Source organism: Cajanus cajan, chromosome 9 (assembly GCF_000230855.2).
Source record: "Cajanus cajan strain Asha chromosome 9, NIPB_CcT2T_4, whole genome shotgun sequence".
NCBI classification, from domain to species: Eukaryota; Viridiplantae; Streptophyta; class Magnoliopsida; order Fabales; family Fabaceae; genus Cajanus; species Cajanus cajan.
This window is the reverse complement of record NC_138525.1, coordinates 8,129,514-8,144,769: the sequence shown is the minus strand read 5'-3', so window position 1 is coordinate 8,144,769 and position 15,256 is coordinate 8,129,514. Positions and strand designations below refer to the sequence as shown.

At 29.1% G+C, this 15,256-nt stretch overlaps 1 long non-coding RNA gene across 1 annotated transcript; it reads right to left on the bottom strand.

The window, feature by feature from the left end:
* Positions 1-6,817: 6,817 nt before the first annotated feature.
* On the bottom strand, positions 6,818-8,440 carry LOC145951754 (uncharacterized). Its single transcript, XR_014429668.1, has 2 exons — positions 7,927-8,440; positions 6,818-7,096 (listed from the first exon to the last, which is right to left on the bottom strand). It is a non-coding gene; the product is annotated as an uncharacterized LOC145951754 (long non-coding RNA).
* Positions 8,441-15,256: the final 6,816 nt, after the last annotated feature.

Below are 15,256 nucleotides of genomic sequence, written 5' to 3'. Positions count from 1 at the left end.
AAGGTAGTGAGGTTGCATAACGATTAGAAAGTAAGAAGAGAGAAGTCTACCATTACAAAAATTTCGAGGACGAAATTTCTTAAAGGATGGGAGTATTGTAACACCCCAATTTTCAAAAAGGTTATTATTATTATTATTATTATTATTATTATTATTAGATGGTATTTGGTCATAATTATTTTAATAATTATAGAGGAATATTATTTTGTACGTTTTAAATAATTATTATTTTGGACAATTATTTTGTACGTATTAAATAAATATTTTTATTAGCATTTTTAAATAAATATTTATATGTTTTAAGAGAAGGTTGATTTTATATGATATTTTGTTATTGAAATTATATTATTATATTTAGGGTCAGAAATATATTATTATTATAGAGAAAAAATATTTTATAATATACATGTATTTATTTTATTTAATTATTTTGAGGAAAATTAGAAGTGGGTTAGAAGAGAAGGAAAATGGGTTGGGTTGACCCAGTCCAATGGATTAATTTTAAGAAAGGAGTCAGGTGGTGTTAACCTTATCTGCCTCATTTGCGTTCTGAAGGGTTAGGGAAAAAAAAGATGAGAAACAAAGAGCTCTAAGGAAGAGTACTCAGGAACGATCTTAGATCACACCAAGACCATTCATCTTCTGCTCATCCAGGTACGGGGGGATGAGTTTCTTCATATGTGAATATAGGGGTGTTCGGGTAGTGAGGGCAATCCCTAAGTCCCTCTAGGAACTCTATTTAAAATTCTGAACGATTATCAGTGCAATCGATGTTCTAAATTCTTAATTCATTTAGAAGAACTTGTTTCTTGAATTGTCTTTGAATTCCATTGAGGCTTTCTTGTTAATTCTTTATCCTTAAATTTGATGACTTGAATTTTATGTGTTAAGAAGAGTTTAGATTTTTTTTTTGTAAAACCAATGGAAACCAATTTTTGAGGCTTGAGATGTGTATGGATTGATTTGGAACGTATGAAGAATATAAATGGAGTTAAACTGAACCAACGGGGTGAAGAAGTAGTGAAAATTGGTAAAAACCTTGTTGAAACTTGTAAAATGCAGGTTTAATTTCACAGAGGGGAGTCTGGGCAGAGATTTGGGCGCTCAGCGCCAGTTTTGGGCGTCGGGCGTCGGGACCCCGACATACGTTTGTAATTTTGCGATATCTTTCTGTGTAGTTATCCAAATCGAGTGCCGTTTGTTTTTTTAGAAACTAGACATCTGGGGCTACCATTTAGACACAAGAATCGTGTAAAAATATTAATATTTGATCAAGTTATGTGAGTTTCAATTTGAGCCTTCCAATCTGTGTGCGAACCACAACATCAATTTTTGTGAGCCCTGAATGGTAACCTAAACGACTTTATTAGGATTTGTGTTCTTCATGAAAGTTGTAGATATTGATGTTAGGATTCTAATGGAGTTGGGATCACTTAGAAAGGATATGTATATCTCGAGTTATGGTTAAATTATTAACTGAATGTCATAGATATTGTGATGTGTGTAAAGAATTATGTGAAATTTGTGATCTATGATGTTGATAACTTAATGATAGGTACCTAGCATGTGAGGATGATATTGCATGGATTGTTATTGACATGTGATGATGTTATATAATGGAGATGCATTAATTATGAGTTACGTGGGATGCATGAGTTGCATGAGAATTACGAGTTGCATGTGGTGCTTGAGAAGCCAGACGTGGCTATATTGCATTGGACCCTGGGCCCAGAGAGGGGTTGAGACAGGGGGGACCATGACGGGAGGCATTCCATGCGTGGGCTGTTGGGTGTTTAACTGCGCAGCTCACTGGCCACAGAGGGTTTAACGGTGGGTGGATTGCCTTTGCACGGGCCGCTGGGTGTTTAACCGTGCAACATACCGGCCCTGGGAGGGTGTGAGAACGGTATGCCCGCATTGGCAACAACTAAGGGAATTGACGAGGTACGCCCATTGTGCGGAGTGCCAAGTTGAGACTCTTAGGAGAGGAGATGTGTATGAGCATATAGTGAGCATGTGTATGAAAGCTTGTATGATTGAAAAAAAAATGATGTTTGGTAATTATATGAGATGTATTTGTTATTTATATTTAATGATGATATTTTGGTGCATGGTGTGGGGTGGGAATTGGGTAGCTCTATGTTCATATATGATGTTATCTATCTCTCACCGTCCTGTTTTTATGTGGTTTTCTTTTAGGTGAAGATGAAGGCACTCATAGTGTTGAGTTCTAAAGGGAAAGGGTTCTGCTCTGATAGGATGTGACATTGGGGCATGAATTTAGGATGCTTTAGTTATGAATTGTTATTTGTCGTTTGAGGAGACTTATTTTTAGGAGTTTTATATTCACCTTATATTTGTAAATTCTGGATCCCTTTCATTTTTCTTTAGAGACCTTGATAATTTTCTTTTAAGAGTAAAACTTTTTTTTTATTATTATTATTATTTCTATTTATTTCAAGACTTGTGAACCTATGAGTTTTTATTAAAATATGTGGACCCTTCTTGATGTTATATTTATTGAATTATTCTTATTGTTGTTACTTATCTATTATGGGGTAGAAGGGTGTCACACGAGGTAAGTTTTCTAGGTCTTGTAAATTCTAGCGGAGTTATAGCGTAGATTTATCTAAGATAGAAGTTATGCGTAAGTGAGAGATACTTGAGTCTCTTGGGTTGGCTTATTATTATTAAAGATTTATTTAGTAAATTTCTAAGATAACATTACTTTTGACTAGGTCGACTAGGGAGAGTGTTCTCTTTGTGTGGGATAGTAAGTGTGAGAGTAGTTTCCAAACTCTTAAGGAAAGATTGATTAGTGTTAATACTAATAGATTTAGTAAGTCTTTTGTGGTATATAACTGTGCTTCTAAGATGGGTTTGGGTGGCTTGTTGATGCAAGAAGCACTACAAGAAAATGGTGATTTTGCGACGGTTATATAGCCTACATTGCGATGGTTAGAACTGCTGCAAAGACAACATTATGACGGTTTGGGAACCGTCGCAGAATTGTCCGTCACCAGGCAATTTTGCGACGATTATCAGAACCGTTGCACAAACCGTCGCAAACTTGGAATTGCGACCCTTTCATCAACTGTTGCACCAACTGCCTCTATATTAACATTGCGACCTTTTCATCACGATTCTTTTTTTACCCGTCGAAAATTATAATTTTTTTTAATTTTAATAAATTTATTAATGCAACAATCCTCATATTTGGCCTCTCAAGGGTTCTATTTCACAATATTTCACTATTTAGCGTGTTTTATCCTTACTTGTGCAATTTTTGGGAAACTTCCCAAAAGGTCACCCATCCCTGTACTACTCCAGGTTAAGCACGCTTAACTGTGAAGTTCTGATGAGTAGGCTACCGAAATGTATATGTATGTTGTCAGTATAACTTGTACAAATTAATTCATTTAAGTTATCCTCAAATATATAATCTCATATTTGTATTATAATAATAATATATAATAATTTTATATTATGAATAATAATAATAATAATAATAATAATAATAATATATTTAGTTATTCTTTATTTATATGTACTTACTTTTATAATTAACATCTACTTATTTCTATTTAAAATTATAATTTAAATTATTTAATTTTATAATTTATAATGATAATATAATTTATAAAATTATAAATATTTATTTATTACATACTTATAAATTAAATTTTAATATTTTAAATAATTATTAATTAATTTAATATATTTATTTACCTTCAATCAAACATATAAAATTCAAAAAAATGTATTTATCCTTGTTTTATTTTCTAATTATCAACTATTAATAAAATACTAACTTAAAATCTTATCTAATTATATATAATATTATCATATCAAATTTAAAAGCAGATATTAGTTTGTCAATAAGATTTTAGTTAAATAATTTAAAATAATTAATGTTTCAATTATATTGTTAATTAGCAAATAATTTATTCCAAAACTAATTAAATTTTTTTATATTAATTATTAGTAAAATTTAATAACTTTTAAATTAACAATTAATTGGATCGATGAAATTCAACACACACCATGAGTTATTGAGCGGAATAACTTTACCAAGAGTTATAATATTCAAAAAATGTATTTATCCTTGTTTTATTTTTTAATTATCAACCATTAATAAAATACTAACTTAAAATCTTATCTAATTATATCATAATATTTTCATATCAAATTTAAAACGAGTTCTTACATTTTTGAAAAATATAAATTTTTCTGAAATATTCCATCAATAATATAGCTTTTCCTACAAAAATTTTCTCATCGAAAATATAAATTTTTCGACAGATTGAATTTAATTTTATAAGAAATCATCTTTGATTAATATAACATTTTTGTATATATGATTTAAGAGTAAAATATTTTTAATTTAACGGTTGAATTTACAAATTCACATTTAATATAAAGTTATTGAACGGTGTAACACTTAGTAAAATTTACACCGATGTAATTATAACCCCCCTCATATATATATATATATATATATATATATATATATATATTAAATGTGACTTTTACTAAGTATTACACTGCTCAATAACTTTATATTAAATGTAAATTTGGTAAATCCAACTGTTAGATTGAAAGTTCATATCTCTCATAGATTATATATACAAAACTTTATATTAATCCAAGATGATTTGATACTTCATTTTTATAAAACAAAATTGATGTAATATATTCATTTCAAAATACACTAAAATATAAACACTTTGATTACCTTCCGGTTGTTCAATTTTAACAAAATTTGATATACACTTATAAAGTGATATGAACTTTCAATTTAACGGTTGGATTTACAAAATTCACATTTAATATAAAGTTATTGAGCGTCATAATACTTATTGAAAGTTACACCAGTATAATTATAACCCCCTATATTATATATATATATAGGGACCGATGCACGTTTGGAATAGTGGGGCACTTGCCCTCACTACTATTTGACATATACATAATTTTTTATCTAAAAAATAATATATTTTAAAAAATAAAAATTATATTCTAATAAAATAAAATATAGATTCTGAAAAAAAAATATTTATTTATTTGATATCTGTCAAATTTTTTAAAGAAATTAATTCTCATGTGATAAAAAAAATTTCTTAAATAATGAATTAATTTTTAGAAAAGTTTAATTATAATATATATTGATATATATATATATATATATATATATATATATGTCTTAATACTCACATATATAATGTAATATATTAAAATAAATAATTTTTTTATAAAATAAAATTTGTCCATGCATGTTTATCTTTTGTGTTTTTTTATTTATTGTATACGTTGATTGAAAAAATTAAAATAGTAAAATTGTATATATTGATTAAAAAAATCAAAATAAGAAAAATCTGAAGATTTATATTCTATTTAGAATTGTTATTATAAGATATATTTTAAAATAAATTATCATTTTAAAATATATATTAGATATTAAAAACATATTTATATCATAAATAAATTAAACTGGATTTTTATAAAATTTAACATATTTATTTTTATATTTTTAATAGTGTTATAAAGATGGAATTTAAAATAAAATTTATAAAATTTAACATTGTAAATTATTCAATAATATGTGATCTGATAACTCAAAAATTAAGTTATAAAATGATAATTATATTTATTTATATACTCTATCACATCTTACATACAAGATAAATTCACAAGTTTATTGAAAGATAAATTTATATTCTTGTCACGATTTTGAAATTATATAAAAAAAAATCGTGTACCTCATGTTAAAGGAAGTATATATTAAATTGTTAATAAAATATAAGTTTATTAAGATAATATACATAATACTTCAAAAAAAATTAATTTTAATAAAAAAAAATTGTCTTGTAGATTGCGATGGTTTATAGTAAACCGTCGCAATGCTGAAAAATTTGCGACGGTTTATGATTAACTGTCGCAATCTTCAACAAATTTTGCGACGGTTTATCATAAACCGTCGCAATGTTCTACAAATTTTGCGACGGTTTACAATAAACCGTCGCAATGTTGAACAATTTTGCGACGGTTTTGAAAAACTGTCGTATGAAGGGTCGCATATCAAAGCGATGACAGTTTCTAGATAACCGTCGCAATTTGTCCGTCGCAATTTATCATTTTCCTTGTAGTGAGGAAAGGTAGTAGTTTATGTTTCTAGGCAATGGAAAATTCATTAGAGGAATTACCTTACCCATGACCTTGAGTTAGTAGTTATGATATTTACACTAAGATTTGGAGACACTACCTGTACGGTTCTAAGCTTGAGGTATTTAGTGATCGTTAGGGCTTTAAATATCTTTTGATCAAGGGAGATAGTTGGAATTTCTTAAGGACTAGGATTTTAATCTTAGTTGTTATCTAGGTAAAGCCATTGTGGTGATCGATGCTTTGAGTAGGGAACCTTTATATTTGCCTTTCCTTATGATTAGAGAGATGGATCTTTTAGTTCAAATTAGGGATTTAAGCGTGACTTATGAGATTACCCTTAGTAGTGTGAGACTAGGTATGACTTGAGTAACGAGTGGATTGTTGAAGAAAATTGGAGAAGCATAATTAGTTGATTCATTTTGGTGACAAGACATGAGGCTATGTGACACCCTCTACCCCATCATCAATTCACAATTAAATAATAAGAAAGATTTCTTTTTTTTTTCTTTTTGGGTAAATAAAATCTTTCATAGTTTAATAACATCTTTCATGTATAAAACAATTGTTTCAAATATTATAAGGTAGAAGATTCACATTCGTAACTCATCAATCATAAAAAGTCAACATATAAGTATTAAGATTCAAGAAATCATATAAGGAAAATATAGATTAATTCCAGCAAAGGTGGCAGAGCCTCCTAGTTAGGAATTAATTTATAACTTTGAAATCATATAATAAAATAGTATAATAAAGATGTACATTTTGGTCTTTTCTCAGGAACGTTCAAAATTACATAAGAAGAGAAAATTAAAGCTTTTTAATATAATAACATCCAAAATAAACCTAGCTATGCCCGACGTCACATCCTATCAGAGCATGCCCCACTGAAGCCTTTAAGCCTCATCACCAACATCCCCATGATGCTGATCATCTACAACATAATTTAAAACATATACAAAAACGACAAGGGAGTGAGAAACATCTCCCTCAGTTTCAGGTGAAGAATAAAGGTTAGATAGCACCCACACACACACAACAAATATAAGTCACATGTAAACAATACACATACATCATCAATATTACAAATACATTCATTTATCATGCAATGATGTCATGGACTCATCTCATAAATGCATGCATGTGGCGCCATACGGAAGTTTCACATATCATCACTGGTGACCCAAAGGTACACCTGGTTACATCACTGGTGACCCTAAGGTACACCTGGTTACATCACTGGTGACCCGAAGGTACACCTGGTTAGCAAGTTACATCGCTGGTGACCCTAAGGTACACCTTGTTAGCATGTTACATCACTGGTGACCCCAAGGTACACCTCGTTAGCAAGTTACATCACTGGTATGCGGCCTCAGCGGCACACCTGGAATAATATATGCGTATGATGCATGTCATACCATCATAATCTCATTGACTCAATATTTAACTTGTTACATAATTTCATTTATTACTTTCAACAAAGAACAAGGTAGAGTAAATAGAAAATCAGACAGAATAACGGCACTTTCAACAAAAACAAAGTAGAATAAATAGAAAATCGGACAGAACAACGGCACCTTCAACAAAAAGCAAAGTAGAGTAAATAGAAATTTATACAGAACAACGGCACCTTCAACAAAAAGCAAAGTAGAGTAAATAGAAATTTAGACAGAACAACGGCAAGGGATTGGGGGCCAATCCGACAAACAACTACCCAACAATTATCCCCACACCCCTGAGCGAGGTTCTCACTCCCCCCCTTACCTGGATAGGCGGAGTTGGAACTTGGGCAGGGTCTCCTCCTCTGGATCCCCTTTTTCTTCCCTCTCTTTCTTTCTTTCTTTCTTTCTCTTTCTTTCTCTCTCTCTCTCTCTCTCTCTCTCTCTCTCTCTCTCTTCTCTTTCTCTCTCTAAAATTTCACTTTCTTCCTCTGTATAAAAATTTTCACCCCCCCTGCCCTATTTATAGGCAAACTGGCGCAACCGGAACGGCCCGTACTGATTTCGGAACGGCCCGTTCCGGATCCTTCAAACGTGGGCAAATTTCTCAACTGGAACGGCCCGTTCCAAAATCGGAACGGCCCGTTCTCAAAAAGCAGAACGGCCCGTTCTCAAACCAGAACGGCCCGTTCTCAAACCCAGCAGAACGGCCCGTTCTCCCTCCGGAACGGCCCGTTCTCCTTGTTGGAACGGCCCGTTCTGGGCCCGTTCCCAACCTAAAATTTTAGCTTATTTTAAATGCTCAGAACGGCCCGTTCCACTTTTGGAACAGCCCGTTCCGAGTTACTCAAATGCCCCTAATACCTTTATAAAATTACGAAAATGCCATCAATAATTACGAAAATGCCATTACTAATAAAAATATCCTTTTAAGGAAATTGGGGTGTTACAGGCTATAAGACATGAGGCTATAATTAGTTGATTCATTTTGCTAGTATATATAATATCAATTGAGAAAATTTAAATTTCAATTGTAAATGATAAAATATTTAAATCAGAATATACAATAATATTTTTTTTAAATCATTTAGGCAAAATTAATTCAATGATATTAAATTATATTGAAAAATCATTATATATGTCAATAACTCGATAAAATAATAAACATTCTGGTGGGTATATTAACAAATTATTGTAAACATTAACAATCAAGTGATTATATTAATATATATTATCTTTTTCAAAAAAAATTAATTAAAAATAAAAAAAATGAAAATAAATTAAAATAAAAAAAATACGAGGGAAATAACTAGGGATGACAATGAGGCCCTATGAGGGCGGGTAAACTCACCCCCGCCCCGCTGAATGAAAATTGGCCCCATACCCACTCCATATCCGCACGGGTATCCATTAAGCGGGTATTCATGAATTTCTTGAATACTCACGGATATCCATGGATATTTATAAAATTTTTAAAAAATTAAAAAAATTATATTACAAATAATTTTAAGTTTATATTTTAATGTCATTGAAATATTAAAAATAAAAATTCAATGTTAATTTTAAACTTTTATTTAATGTTAATTTTGTTGAAATAATAATAAAAATTCAAGATAATCAATAACTTAAAATACATCAATCTCACAAATAAGTTAAAGTCTCATTACAAAATTACAATAATTCAATCTCATAATTGCAAATGAAAGTAAATAACTTAAAATACATAAATTTTATTGGTTCAATCAAAGCTAAAAAATTAATCAAATTACATCCAACATAATTGTATAACATGCTTAACACATGTCGGTAACTTCATCAACCTCACTTTTGTAAGAAAATAAGATGAGAGAGTGTAGTTTTAGGATTATGTGGTACAAGGATAATTAGGATATTTAAGATATTTAAGAAATAATATTAAACGGGTACCCGCGGCATGAATATCATCATATCCGCCCCCGCCCCATTTATAAACGGGTAAAAAATTATTCGTCCCCATTATCCACGGGTACCCAATTAGTCTATCCATTTATTATCCGTAATGGATTTTATCCACAGATACCCACGGGTGCAGGTATTTTAGTCATCCCTAGAAATAACTAACGAGAATGGGAGTTTAAATAAAATAAAATAAAATTTAAAAAAAAAACAGAGAGCAAGAGTAATCTACAACAAAAGAAAATAAAATGAATACAAATATCAGCAGGTGAGATTTTAAAATGAGGTACTAATTAACAACAACAAAATAAAAGAAAATAAAATGTTTATAAATAGCAGCAATCGGAATATTCGAAATGGGGTGCTAAAAAAAAAAAAAAAACTTCACTTAAAGCTACTTGAGTTAGTTTTTTCCAAAAGCTCATTATTTTTATTATTCCTTCACTTATTTTTTAAGGACTTTTATACATGTCTATGGTCTAGCTTTTACTTATAAATAAAAATTTAGTTACAAATAAACTCAGTCAAACACAATCTAATACATTTCCAATCAGACTTCTAATTTTTAAATTGAAGAAAAATATAACGAAAATAATAACAAATTTTAGATATAATATTTTAAGTGTAATTGGTATTAGTTGAAGTTTTACTTTAATATTATGTAAGTACACATTTAATATAAATCTCATTAATATCCATTTACATATATTATCAAGTTAACATTTTACCTAAAAAACAATATTAACTATACCTAAAAAAGTGTACCTAAATTTTATCTTAAATAAAATCACCCATAAGTTTGTAACAACCCATTAACTCTCATAATAACATAGTAAACATTCTATAGTAAATTCTGATAATAGATACTGGTTCATATTCTCACACAGAGAAGATAATCTTGAAGCTTGCTATACAAAACTTCGACATCCAATCTCTCCGTCGCAAACCAGTGGAGTTTGCTATATATAAAACATCCTTAATAGCTCCCCACTTGGCCTGTGATAGTCAAGTGCACGTTTGACGTATATGATTTGAAGAAGAACAACCCAAATTATTAAGTTGTATCATCACTCTTCTTAGTCAAGTGGCCTTCACAAAACACAACAAATGGGAGTTAATGTTATCACTTAAACATGACAAAAGCTAATATTCATTCACATGCAAATGATTTGCACACATGACACATGTAGCATATGGAGACTTCAAAGTTGAAAAACCATGTTCATGTGAGAGACCTATTTGAGACGCTTCATGGACACTGAAAATAATTCTAACTGAATTTTGAATTCTTCAAAATCACAAGAACAGGGAGTCTACTCCCATACTTCAGGACCTTAGCTACTATGAAGCTCCTGTTCCAAAAATAATACATTTTTTGAGATTTTGAGGTGTTAAAGGAACTAAACAATGTTACATTGAATAAACAAATTAAGTCGGAAATCAATAACTTACACCTAAATAAACAAAGCTATATGATGATGCTGTCTTACGTAATTGATCAATTACATGAACAGAAGAAACCATCTAATTAAAATATTTACTATTTGCTGCATATATCAGTAATTACCAAAGAAGAGTTGATCAGGCGCCAAAGAATAAAAAAAATCCCATTAAACCAACTTAATTAACGTTTTCCTAATTAAGCTTCAATATCTTAAATTCTGAAACTTAAAGCAAAGTTCCAAATTATTTATAAGCCCAAAATGATACTCCCCAACCATATGAGATCTGCAACAATATTAATTTTATTCTGATTAATACAATTTATTCAAAGTAGTTTTGTAGTATTTAAAACACCACAATTTTTAGAATATTTGTTTTTCTTTTATTTTCAAATTTTATACCAAAAAATCTAAAAGAAATCCCAAAATTCCAATCCAAGTCATTGTGATCTATTCTAAGTTCTACTTATCTATGATTTTTAATAACAATTCTGAGTCGAAGCTTGATATATAAATTATAAAAAAAATGATGATTTTACTCCTACTTCTCTCTATAATAAAGACTGACATGAGAAAAGGACTTAAGAGACAATAAAATGTCATGTTGAGCTTATAATCATGTCATATATATTAAAATGCAATTTTTGTAATTTTTTCTGAATTTTTAGAAACTTCAAAAAAAATAATTAAAATGTTTCTAATTATTTATTGAGACTAATGAGTATTAATTTAGCCTTAAAATCTTACAAAAGTAGCAATGTCGGGTCATTTTTAAATGAAATATGCAAAAATATATTTTTCATGAAAAATTGGCTATTTATTGAATTAAAATTAAAATAATATGAATTTTTAACTACAAAATACTAAAATAATTAGTAGAAATTCAAATTGTATTATAAAAATTAATTTTAAACCACAAAACTTGATCTTTATATCTAAATTACCATCTCAAAAATTCTTAACAAAAATTGAAGCCCATTAATATAAACTATGTACAAAAATCATTAGTATTGTCGCAAGAAAAAGCCTCTCTACAGAAATATCAAAAAGAAGAGAGAAAATTTACTTTTTTTACCTTTTGTTTTCTTCTCACTCATCTTTCTCTACATTTTTTTTTTCATGTGCCGATTGATTTTAATCAAAAACCAATTATGACATAAGCAATCTTACATCATCCTTGTCACCTAAGCCCATTTTTCTCCTATAAATACCCATCAAACCTCACATTCTCCTCATCTCACTCTCTCTACGAGACTCCCATAGGCCCCTCTCTCTCTCATTTTTATTTTCCCTTCTTCTAAACACCACACCATCATAAATCAACCTTCATTACCTTTCTCAACATTAAACAACTTTCATCATCTTCTTCCTTCTTCCACCAACATACAAGAGCCTTAAAGCTTCTCCTTCCTTACTCATCACCTTTACTCACCCAAGGTAGGGAGGAGTGAGGATTGAACTCTTTATGCTTTTATTTTATTCTATTGTCATTTGCTAAAATTACTTATTGGTTCTACATGAATCTATTGTTATTCTGAATTTTGTTAAAACATTTTTGGATGTTATTTTGTTCTAAATCTTTTTGGAAATTCTCTAAATTAAGGGAAGACTCTACCAAAGTTTTCTAGAATTGTTAAAGTTTGTTTCATGTTTTTCCAGAACCAAGAACCTTTACCCAAAAATATGTTAGCCTAAATCCAGATTGAACACAAAAGAATCAAAATTCCATAACTTTCATTTTACTCATCCAAATGATTCGAAATCATGGTTTTTGAAAACTAGACTTTAAAGGGTTCAATTTAGACTTTGGAATCACTCAAAAAAAAAGTTTTTAAACAAGGGAAATAATGAATATGTAATATTGTGTTTGAGTTTTGGAAATGCAAGATAAATTACCTGAGTTGTATGAATTTACTGTATCAAGAATGATTTTCAAAATTATTTACATACTCAAAAACTAGACTCGATGATATTTTCATCCATATAAATATTATATTTTCTTCATTTGATTTACTACTTCAACAAAAAAAAAGGGAAATGAATATAGATTTTCCATATATCTGGAAAACTATGAACACCATATATACTCAAAAAAATTACTATAAATTATTTAGTACGAGTTACCTTATGATTTTTGGCTTTCTAAAAAACTAGCTAATTAGATGTATTAAACACCATTAAAAATATTTATTTTGATAAGGTTATGAATCTCAAAATTTTAGTTTTATGTAAGTAGCTCACTAAAAACTTCCCCAAGAGTATATATGAGTTTGTATGAACTTTCATAATTTTTATAAAAATTTTCTAATTTTTATAGATTAATTTATGGCCATACCAATTGACAAAGCTAGCTTACTAGCTAGTCGATTGGTGCAATTTATTGTTGAACATAAAGGAATGAAATGCATAAACGAAGAAGGGAGGTAGAACATACCAATTTATTTATTCATCTTAGAATATTTATACAAAAGACATAGGTAAAGAATATATAGTTGTAATGAAAACAAAAAAAAAACGCAATTGCTTGCTTTAACATGTAAAAAAAGCTTGCATTGTACACTACGTACCATTGAAAGAGATGTTGAATTGTTTTTTTTTTTTTTTTTTTTGTATATAAAGGGGTGGGGGTCACGCTCCTTTTCTATAATCTATTCTCTCATTCTTTATTTTTTCTGTTATCTTATCAGACAGTTTCCGTTATAAATGGCATCGCGGAGTTTTCTCCTTATGTTGGTTATCTACGCAAACAATATCTTGCAAGTTGTCACCACTAACATAACCTCTGATAATTCTCCTGCTTTGGCACCCTTAACACAGAAGCAGCAGTATGCTACCGACTCTTCAATGGGTCCTCTTTTTACAATAGGATTAATATTGATAATGACATTCATAACTTTATCAATAATAATTAGAAAATTCGTTGTGCAAGAGTTTTACGGAATGCAGTAGAATAGATGTCCAGAATTTTGTATATAAACCCCATTATCGTTTTTTTTCTTCATGTATACCCTTAATTAGGTTCTCCCTTATCTGTTATTACTTTTGTAAAACTAAATAAAATTAACTTTGTAAAATTATTGTTCTCTAATTTATTTATTATTTTTCTTGATATGTGTTGACAATTATTTTGGGAGGAGAAAAACCATTACTATTGGAGAGTTAAAATAGTATTAAATTTGAATAAATATGCACGTAAAAGAATTGATATGTAATAAAACATGTTCTGTAATGATATATTACTTGATTTTAAAAGTTATTTTTACCTACACTATATATTGTATATTATTAAAAAAAATTGTAACTATATTCTATAATAATATATAATATATGTTAAATTTTATTCAAAATCAATATTAAAATTATATATAAATTAATATATGTTAAATAAATTTATGTTTACACATATTATATTTTACATGTTACTGTATATAACATTTTCTATTAAATTTTTATAATATAACATTTTCTATTATAAATTTTTTTAATAGATACTATTTCGTATTCTCAGCAGAGAAGATTAACTTGAAACTTGTTCTATAAAACTTCAACATCCAATCTCCGTCGCAAACCAGTGGAATTTTCTGTATAAAACATCCAATAGCTCCCCAGTTGGTCTGATGTTGTCAAGTGCACGTTTGCCAGACATGATTTCAAGAAGAACGACCCAAAGCTATATACATCACTCTTCTTGGTCAAGTGGCCTTCACAAAACACACAACAAATGGGAGTTAATGTTATCACTTAAACATGACTAAAGCTAATATTCATTCACACGTAAATGACTGCACACACACATGCATGTAGCATATGGAGACTTCGAAGTTCAATGTTGAAAAACCACGTTCATGTGAGAGACATATTTGTGAGACGCTTTATGGACACTGAAAATAATTCTAACTGAATTTTGAATACTTCAAAATCACAAGAACATGGGAGTCTACTCCGATACTTCAAGACCCTAGCTACTACGAAGCTCCTGTTCCAAAAAGAATACATTTTTTTTTGGAGATTTTGAGGTGTTTAAGGACCTAAACAATGTTCTAAATAGCCAAAGTTGGATGGTGCAACTACTTTCACTACAAAAAAAAAGTGTTAGAAATAATAACATACAAAAAGTGTCACTACAAGTATAATATATGTAAATATATATCTATTTATATATAATTACACATAATTTCAGTATTAATTTTAAATGATATTTAATAATATATTTTGTATATTTTTTAATGTCACTATAATTTATACTTACATTTTTTAATAATATATCAACATATATTG